The sequence below is a fragment of the Vicugna pacos genome, chromosome 24, assembly GCF_048564905.1.
Source record: "Vicugna pacos chromosome 24, VicPac4, whole genome shotgun sequence".
Lineage (NCBI taxonomy): Eukaryota > Metazoa > Chordata > Mammalia > Artiodactyla > Camelidae > Vicugna > Vicugna pacos.
Genome location: NC_133010.1, coordinates 12,131,118 through 12,140,306, shown reverse-complemented (window position 1 = coordinate 12,140,306; position 9,189 = coordinate 12,131,118). Strand labels below are relative to the sequence as shown.

Below are 9,189 nucleotides of genomic sequence, written 5' to 3'. Positions count from 1 at the left end.
TGGTTCAACATGAGCAAATCAATCAATGTGATCCAGAACATTAACAAAATGAAGGACAATTATATGATCATCTCAACAGATGCAGACAAAAGCATTTGACAAAATTCCACATCCATTTAAGTTAAAAACACTCAACAAAGTGAATGAAGCTAGACTATACTATACACAAAAACCAACTCAAAATGGATTAAAGACTTGAATGTAAGGTGAAACCATGAAACTCCTAGAAGAAAACACAGGTGGTCAGATTTTTTACATCAGTCTTGGCAATGAATTTTTGGATTTGACTCCAAAGATAAGCAAACTAAAATAAAAAATAAACAAATGGGGCTACACCAAACTAAAAGGAAACATCAACAAAATGAAAGGACAGGGAGAAATAAATGGAGAAAATATTTGCAAATCATATATAAATACGGGGTAAATATCCAAAATACATAAAGAACTCATGCAACACAATAGCAAAAAAAAAAAAAAAGGATTAAAAAATGGGCAGAGGAGTAGGGAAGGTATGGCTCAGTAGTAGAGTGTATGCTTAATATGCACAAAGTCCTGGGTTCAATCCCCAGTACCTCCATTTAAATAAATAAATAAATAAAATAAACAAAAACTTAATTACCTCCACCCACAAAAAGACTAATTAAATGAATACATAAATAAAATTAAAAAAAAATTTTAAGTATGCAGGGGACCTGAACAAACATTTTTCCAAAAAAGACATACAGGTGGCCAACAGGAACATGAAAAGATGCTCAACATCACTAATCAAGGAGATGCAAATCAAAACCACAATGAGATACCACCTCATATCAGTTATAATGACTATTATTTTAAAAAATGTTGTTGAGGATGTGGAGAAAAGGAACTCTTGTGCACCGTTGGTGAATGGATACAGAAGAGTATGACTGAAATATTATACTCTATACCAGAAATTGATACAACACTGTGAACTGACTATACTTCAATAAAAAATTTTTAAATAAGATATATATGTGTATATATGTGTGTCTGTGTGTATATATGTATATGTGTATGTTTGTGTGTGTGTGTGTGTGTGTGTGTATATATATATATATATATATATATATATATATATATAATGGAATACTACTCAGCCATAAAAAAGAAAGGAGCCTTGCCATTTGCAACAACATGGATGCAATTGGAAGGCATTATACCAACTAAACTATGTCAAAGAAGAACAAATATTGTGTGATTTCATTGATATGTGGAATCTAAAACAGCAAAACAAACAAATCAAAACTAGAAAAAACAAAAACCAAGTTCATGGATAGGAAAAAAAAAAACTAATGGTTGCCAGGGATCGGGGAGGTTGGCACAATGGGAGAAAGGGGTCAAAAGGTATAAATTTCTGGTGATAAAAAATAAATAAGCAACAGGAATTTAATGTACAGCATGGTGACTATAATTTATAATACTGTATTGAATATTTGAAGGTGGCTAAGAGATTAAATCTTAATAGTTCTCTTCAGAAAACAAATTAAAATTAAAAAATAAGAGCATTATTCTGAGAAGACACTCCTAGGCTATACGGGACTTTGCAAAAGGGTTCATGGTGGAAAACAGTTAAGACCTGCCTTGGCATAGAGGGAACCAATATCTAGACTCTGCTAAGAACTCTATGGTGGTGGAGACCAAAATAAAGAAGCCATATATGAGTAACTGGGAAACAGCCCTTAAAGATAGGAACAGATATACCAAGTGATTGTAAAACTCTCGAGACAGATCTGAAAGGCAAGATCAGGAGGACAGAGCCTAAAATATTGTCAGCATTCTTGGGTGGGTTTTAGGTGGTACTCCTTATAAACAGCAACTCCATTTTTCCAGGGGTGAAGCCAAAAAATTAGAATATTTGTGACTGTCCCTTCTTTCCACATCACGCAATCTATTATCAGATCCTGGCTGTCCTATCTTCAAAATACGTCTAGATCCTGGTCATCTCGCCCATCTCATCTCCACCGTTGCTACCTGGATCTACGCCACCATCATTTCTCACTCAGATAATTAAATAAACACTTAACTGCTCTTGCTATTTCAGGCAACACCTGAAGCATTCATACACTTTCAGAAGCACATGGCAGAGGCACAGGACTAAAAATACCCCTTGCAAAAGTCTGCAGAAGTCCTCTTGTAACACATCCTTTGGGTTCAAAGGAGAAATGGCAGGTTATGGGTTCTGAATATGATGCATAAAAATATATATACCTTGAAATAAACCTCTGCCTGGGGCTGCCAGCATTGCAAAAGTTTTCAATTGCATTAAGTCACCATGTCTCAAATGCCATTCATGATGAGAGAAGACAATATGAAAAGGTAAATTTTCGTTCTCCAAATACGATGAATCTCTCATGCAGGTGCTGCTGCTGTTGTATTATTTTTTTTTTTTCGCTAGACATCTTCTCCAGACAACTGGCTTAAGACTGACTGGGATTCTGGAGAAACAGAAATCAAGTTTCCCCAGTCTACCTTTCTTTCCTTCAGTTACCACTTCTCTCTGCTTTGTCAACATTAAGTAATGGTCTCTGGCAACATACATGTGCCCAGGACTACTTCATTAGGCATTGGCAACGTATGTTTCAGTTTGAAATGTCATGAGTGAGAGTCACTGGTGTGATAATTATGTGAGAGCTGGGAAGTCTTTACCAGAGAGGCACATCAGAGCCCAGAAGGAACTGTACCCATTCCAGTGAGCTTCAGCCCCAGGTGCAGCAACCGAAGCGCTCTGGACCTAATTTGGGATGGGAATAGAAGAGGGACTGAGGTTTCAGTCTTGAATACAGAGTGGCCTTGGAATCTTTAAAAATCACACACTTTTTAGGCATATTTCTGAATCTTCTGATACAAAGTATTCACCCAACAGCCTTCCAGGGGCACTCCATAAAGATGTGATGTGCCGGAGGAAGCCTCGGGAAGGTGGGGGCAGGACTTCCCAGTGGGATGCTGATCACCTTTCCAAAGGAGGACAGACATGCCTCTGGGTAACCAAGGGCTTAATGATGAAGTCCAATGGGGTAAGAAATGAAAAAGCTAAGCAGTGTTAGTACTGAACTGTTGTGGTTTCATAACGAAGGATTACTTCTAAATACTGCTCATCTCTTGTCTTATTCCCCAGCCCTTCCCACAGAATTGTAATAAATCCTCTGACAGTGAGTTTGAGAAAAGGACTCGGTATTTAGTCCATTTCCTTTCTTCCCCTTCCACGTGGCAGCACAGAATGGAGTCTTCCTATAAACCATAAATTTTCCCAGAGCAGTATTGTCAGTGACGAGGTGGGTAAGGAAAGCTGGAAGGCATGTTTTTGCTTTATCAGTAATTAAAGGGCTATTTGATTCCCACTTGCTAGACTCATATTTCATCTGGTTCAAAACTCAGGTAGAAAAAGGTAGCTGTTCTGTACTGGACCCTCTCAAACACTGTACATTAGCGTTTGATAAATAGTTCCTTGCAAGAAAGAAAGTAATACATATCCAAGAAATGTTGGCACGAATAAAGAGCTATGATGGCTGAGAGTGAAAGAGATTCTCCTGGTCGCTTACTGGACAGAAAATGTTATTGAAAGAGTAAAACACGAGGTAGTCCTTGAAGAGAGGAAGAATTTACACAAGAGGAACTGGGGGAAAAACAAACAAACAAACAAAAAAACATACAAGCAGTAGGAACCAAGCACTTGAACAGAAGCTTGAAGACATGAGCTGATGGGGCATACCTAAATACGGAGCAGAAACCAGTTAAGTTTGATTAACACACAGCAGGCTCTTGAAAACCAGCTCAGCCTAAGGACACTGAACTTTGAAATCAGGAACCACTAAGGACACATCCACTGTCCCAAATGCAGGCAGAATTTATCTCTGGGTATCTGTGAAATGTTAAAAGAAATCCTTATGAGAATGTATTTCCTGGACATGCATAGTGAAGCCAGAATAATATAAATAAAAATAACATGGCTCATGTCTAAAGATACTGAAATTCATAAAACTCTATTATTTTAACATAGTATGACCAATTTCCCACAACTGAATATTACACAGTCATTAAGATGATGCTTTTGAAAAGTACTTCATGGCAGAAGAAAATGCTGAAGACATGTTAAATATTACAAGGAGGATTAAAATATTAATTAGAGTAGAATCTCAATTTTTGAAAGAAAAAGAGAAAAAAGAAAGTACACGTATATGTGTATATAAGTGCAAAAAACTGAATATGGAAAAATACATGATGCATTATTTCTGGGGTTAAACTTACAATAGATTTCTTCTGTTGTTTTCAAATTCCCCACAAATTCATAACGCTGTAACAGCTTGTGTAACACTCTTCAAGGCACAAAGTACTACTAGTTTAAGAACCATTTATATATCTGATTTTGGAGGCCAAATTGATGCAGTTCTTACTACTATATATTTCTAGCAACTCCTGTAGGCATTTACTAGTGATAATAGAAAAATTATGGCTTATATGTATTTATATAGTGCTTTATAATTGATACACATTTTCAGATGGCACACAATGACTCCTAGGTCACTGAATGTGTTTGGTTCCATGCCAGTAACCAGCCATGTGCTTGAAGAAATTGTATTCCAGAGAAAAATTCATGTCTCATACAAAGACTTCCTTTATATAGCTGTGAAACTTGGGCTTCCCCAGATGTCATGGCTCAATGGACTTTATCAGTGTTAAGAATCCTGTTAAAATCAAATTATTGCTAAGTCCTTGAAAGTAACATTAAGGAATATGGTGTAAAGAGCAAGGCTTTGTGGATAGAAATATCGAGATTGAATATGAACCTAGATATTTCTAACTTTTGATAGCTGTATGACTTTGGGCAACTTCTCTGAGCTTTAGTTTTCTCATCCATAAAAATATGGAGAATAATTCCTATTTTATAGGATTTGTGTGTAGACTGAATTAAGTGTTATAAGCAAAATATTTAGCACAACTTAGGAGCTCAAACAAACCATTTCTATTCCCTTATTCTGCTGAGAGTAGAGGCTGATTTAGAAAACCTGTAACTGACAGCTCAGTGGCTAAACGAAACATCCCAAATCTGTAAACTGGACCATTAAAACAAGGCAATGATACAAACACAATCTTTTTTATTGAAGGAGCCAAATTGGTTATAACCTTTAGAATTCCCACATGCATATTTTTAACCAATATTGATATGCAATCATACAAAATGTATTGTGTCGTTTTAGGGTACTAATTAGTCTTTCTATCTCTAATTAAGGGAAAAGATTTTATTTATGCCCAGACACCGTAGTGCTTCCGGGTGATTAAATGATGACAAACATTGAACTGAAAAATGTAAAATTCATATATTCAGATGGTTGCCTATATCCTTAGTAGTCCTGAGTGTTAATTAAACACCTGGAGGCTTGATAGGATTTCTGTTCCCTTTTTTCCTATTTGGTCTGAAATTTTGGTCCTTATACCAATAAACTTGAGTTTAACTATGATCCGTTTTGATTAACAGTGTTCTAACATGCCGTTTTCTGGCTTGAAAGAAAATTCAACACCATTGATTTTTGAAAACTAGTTATTATTATGGATAGAAGATTGATAGATGAAGTTTTTACCTTGAGCACTTTGACTATGTCACCTGACTTCCTTCTGACCTCTCTTGTTTCTGATGAGAAAACAGCCACTGAACTTGAGAGATTCTTTATACAACATGACTTGTTTTTCTCTTACTACTTTCAAGCTTTTCGCTGCATCCTGGGCTTTTAACACTTTGACTTCACTCTCCCATGGGAGAGCAGCCAGAGAAGAGCGCTCCCATGAGGTGGGGACAGAGTCACAAGAGCAGGTTGTGGCTCAGATACCAGACTCTCACTATTCTCACAGTGATGCAGGAGGTTTCTGTGGGTGACTGTTTCTTCCTCTGCTAGATGTCCTTGGGAGAACCTCCAGAGACGTCAAATGATTGGTTTCTTTAATACCTGTACTGAGTGAAATGATTGTTTTAGGGGGAGGTGGGGTCTGCCAAGCTCATCATTCTGCCCTTCTGGAAACCCTGCCTTCCATGCTATGGCCTCTTCCTTGTGAAGGAAGAACAGACTGCAAGCTGTAGCGTATCATGTGACGTATCACGTCATCAATTTTGCATTGGCTTTTTTCATGCCGTTGACGTGTGATTTCATTAGGTTTTGCTTTATTTTGGTTCATGTTACTAGCTCCCATTCCTGAATTTTTCTTCTCTATGAGTTATATCTAGAACCTATCACTGGCAAGACTTCTCGCTTTCTTCCACCAAGACTGTGATTGCTATGCCTCCCTCGCTGGCTTCCGCCTACCTAAGAGAGCTGTGAGTCCTGCTCAGTTACACTTCCGGTCTGCAAAACTCAGCTTCACTGTACAGAAACAGTGTGGTCTTTGCAAATCTATTAGCCTCTCTAAAAATAAATTTCTTCACCTGCAAAGTGGAGTTGATATTATTGATAACTACAAGGATTACTGTGAGGATGAAATGAGGTGAAGTGTTTAGATCACGTCTTGCACACAGAAAGTGTCAGTTAAGTATAAGCCCTTAGTCAATCAGATTTGGATACTGAGATGGACAAGAACATGATACATTATCATGGGGGGGGGATATTTCCTATAAAAATAAATGATTTAATCATAGAAGCACATGTGCTTAAAACATACCCATCTCTACACACAATTATATATGATGAGAAAAAGGTAAAACTAAAAATCAATGACTGAAATAGTCATGACGGTAGAGTGAACAGGTTTTAGACTTCTTACACAAAATGTGGCTGTTTGTTCATCTTCTTTCACCTTCAAATATCTTGAGTTTATAAACAAGTCTGTCCTCCATCGGTTACCAGCCTATTCTCAACTGGTTAATGAAACAATCTTATCTGTTCTCAGCATATATCAGAAGAAGAAATTACTTCTTGATTTCTTCAAGAAAGGTTTTATCTAGCCTTCTTAGGTCTGAGACCCTACCATGCCCTCTGTCTTGCCATCTTCCTGACGTGAGCACACAATTTATATGTTGAATCAACTGGGCACATGAAGTACTTGTATAAATGCCTAAAGAATGTACTTATACAATCTGGGTAATCATTTCAAATAAATGTTAGGTTCACATTTCTCTTTATACACTTGAAGTTCTAACGCTTACAGTACAATCACCAGCATACATCTCTCGGCTGGGAATCCATTAGGGTTGCTGTAAAACCTTGGTGCCTCTCTCTCACAATAGAAAGGAATAACATAGAACATTTACCAACTTCTTACAAAAAGAATCTCTGTCTAGAAATTATGCTTCCTTGTTCTTTTCACGTTTTTATGAAAGAATGGAGAAGAATATGACTGAGGGTCTAAGATGTCTCAATGAATTTCATCGTTTAAATTTTATCCCAAATTTTGAACCAACCATGTAAGAAGAAAAGCCAGGTGAGAAAATAAAACGTGTTTCTTTTAGTTTTGATAGAACTGATGTGGAGAATGTGACCTATGTCTGTGGACAAGACTGATACAAGACACATTTGAGTTCCTCAAATACTAAATCTGACTGTTGGGCTAAAGTTGGTGTGGCCCTGGAAAACTGAAGGCTTCCTCATAGAGGGACCTACTCAGTAAACCTCAGGGAGGGGTGGACCAGGAATAAGGCCTGACCTAGAAAATGCAATGGGGCCTGATCCTCTCCCACCTTCTAAAACTAACCCAGATTCCTGCAAGTGAGACATCTATGTCCAGATCAATTGAATTCACCCTGGAGACCAACACAGTGACTGATTCCTGACCTAGGCTTCCATGCCATGGCCACCTACATCCCTCACAATCAAAGGCCTTTTTCCTTAACTTATTCACCTCCTTTCTTTTTGCTAGAACTCTGTTTCTTTCTTGAAGATCTTAGCTTTTTTCAAAATGAAACTTATATACCATATTTAAACATATAAAGATAGTAAACATTTTGATAGACACTTTTATATGCATTTTCTATATAGGAATACAGTTAATCCACAAGAAAAAAAAAAAGCATAGGCAATGGGTACTAGTATTATCCCCATTTTACAGATGAGGAAACTGAGGTAGAAAATGGATAAAGAACTTGCACTAGGATACACAGCTAGAAAGCATGGGGCTCAGCTCAAACCGTAAGCTTAGAGTTTTCTTAATCATCACCCTCTACCACCTCTCCAGAGAGAGACTGACAGACAGAAACAGATAGCTAACAGATGTCAGATATAAAAATATCAATTTCTTCAGTGCATCAAATTGCAGTACATATTTTTTTTTGTCATTTAACTTATTGTAGCCAAATCATTGCATGGATAAGGATTCTGAAATAAATTGTGAAATACATAGACAGAGATGATTAAAATAGTAGGGAAGGGGGTACCTATTACTTGATTGAAGCAGAAGTGGATTTTTTCCAGGAAAAGGCACTCATACATTTTCTTTGATTTCATTTTCTGACTTAACAAAATATTTCTAATTTTTACATTACTACAGAACAAAACCATGATTGACATTTTATAATTTCCATAACTGTTTTCATGTAGGTTTAGCAGTAACCAATTTTTTAAAAATTTCTAGCCACAGAAAGGAAGAGTTTGGAAGGCTTAGAAGAAGTCTGTGGTGCTAAGTGTCTCTTCTGTTTATATATTCCCTCCCTTTCTATGCTTTTCCTTATAAACCTGTAACATCTCAGCACTTATGTATGTATTTTAATAGCATAGTAAGAGAAAAGCGTAACCTTATTTACACAGTACTCTTCACGTCGTCGGCTCTTTTCCATCTAGAAGTATGATGCACTTCGGCAGAAAAATACGTGTGTGCAGTCAGGAAGAAATTTCTTGACTACTCAGTGTAAAAAGTGTTTAAAAATGTTATATTTTTAATTAAATCCTTTGACTTCATTCTGTGAGTTTTTTATGCCAATCATCAGTAATCTTCAAAAAAATGTTACACTTACTTTCCCAACTTTGATATTGTTTAAGGAGATTAGGCTGGCTTCTATCGCTTCCTGTTAATTGAATCTTGCAGGATGCAGTCATAAACAGCTTTGAGAAGCTGGTATCACTTCAGATCATTTATTAGGAACTAATAATAAACTTAGATATTAGATTTTTTTTTTGGAAAGTTACTAAAGCTAATTACTCTAATTTGAACCTTAGGAGTTTCTGAATTGTGTGTTGTAAAAATTGATGAATTTAA

General features: G+C 36.6%; 1 non-coding gene across 1 annotated transcript; it reads left to right on the top strand.

Moving 5' to 3' along the window:
- Positions 1-504: 504 nt before the first annotated feature.
- TRNAI-AAU (transfer RNA isoleucine (anticodon AAU)) lies at positions 505-577 on the top strand. Its single transcript has one exon. It is a non-coding gene; the product is annotated as a tRNA-Ile (tRNA).
- Positions 578-9,189: the final 8,612 nt, after the last annotated feature.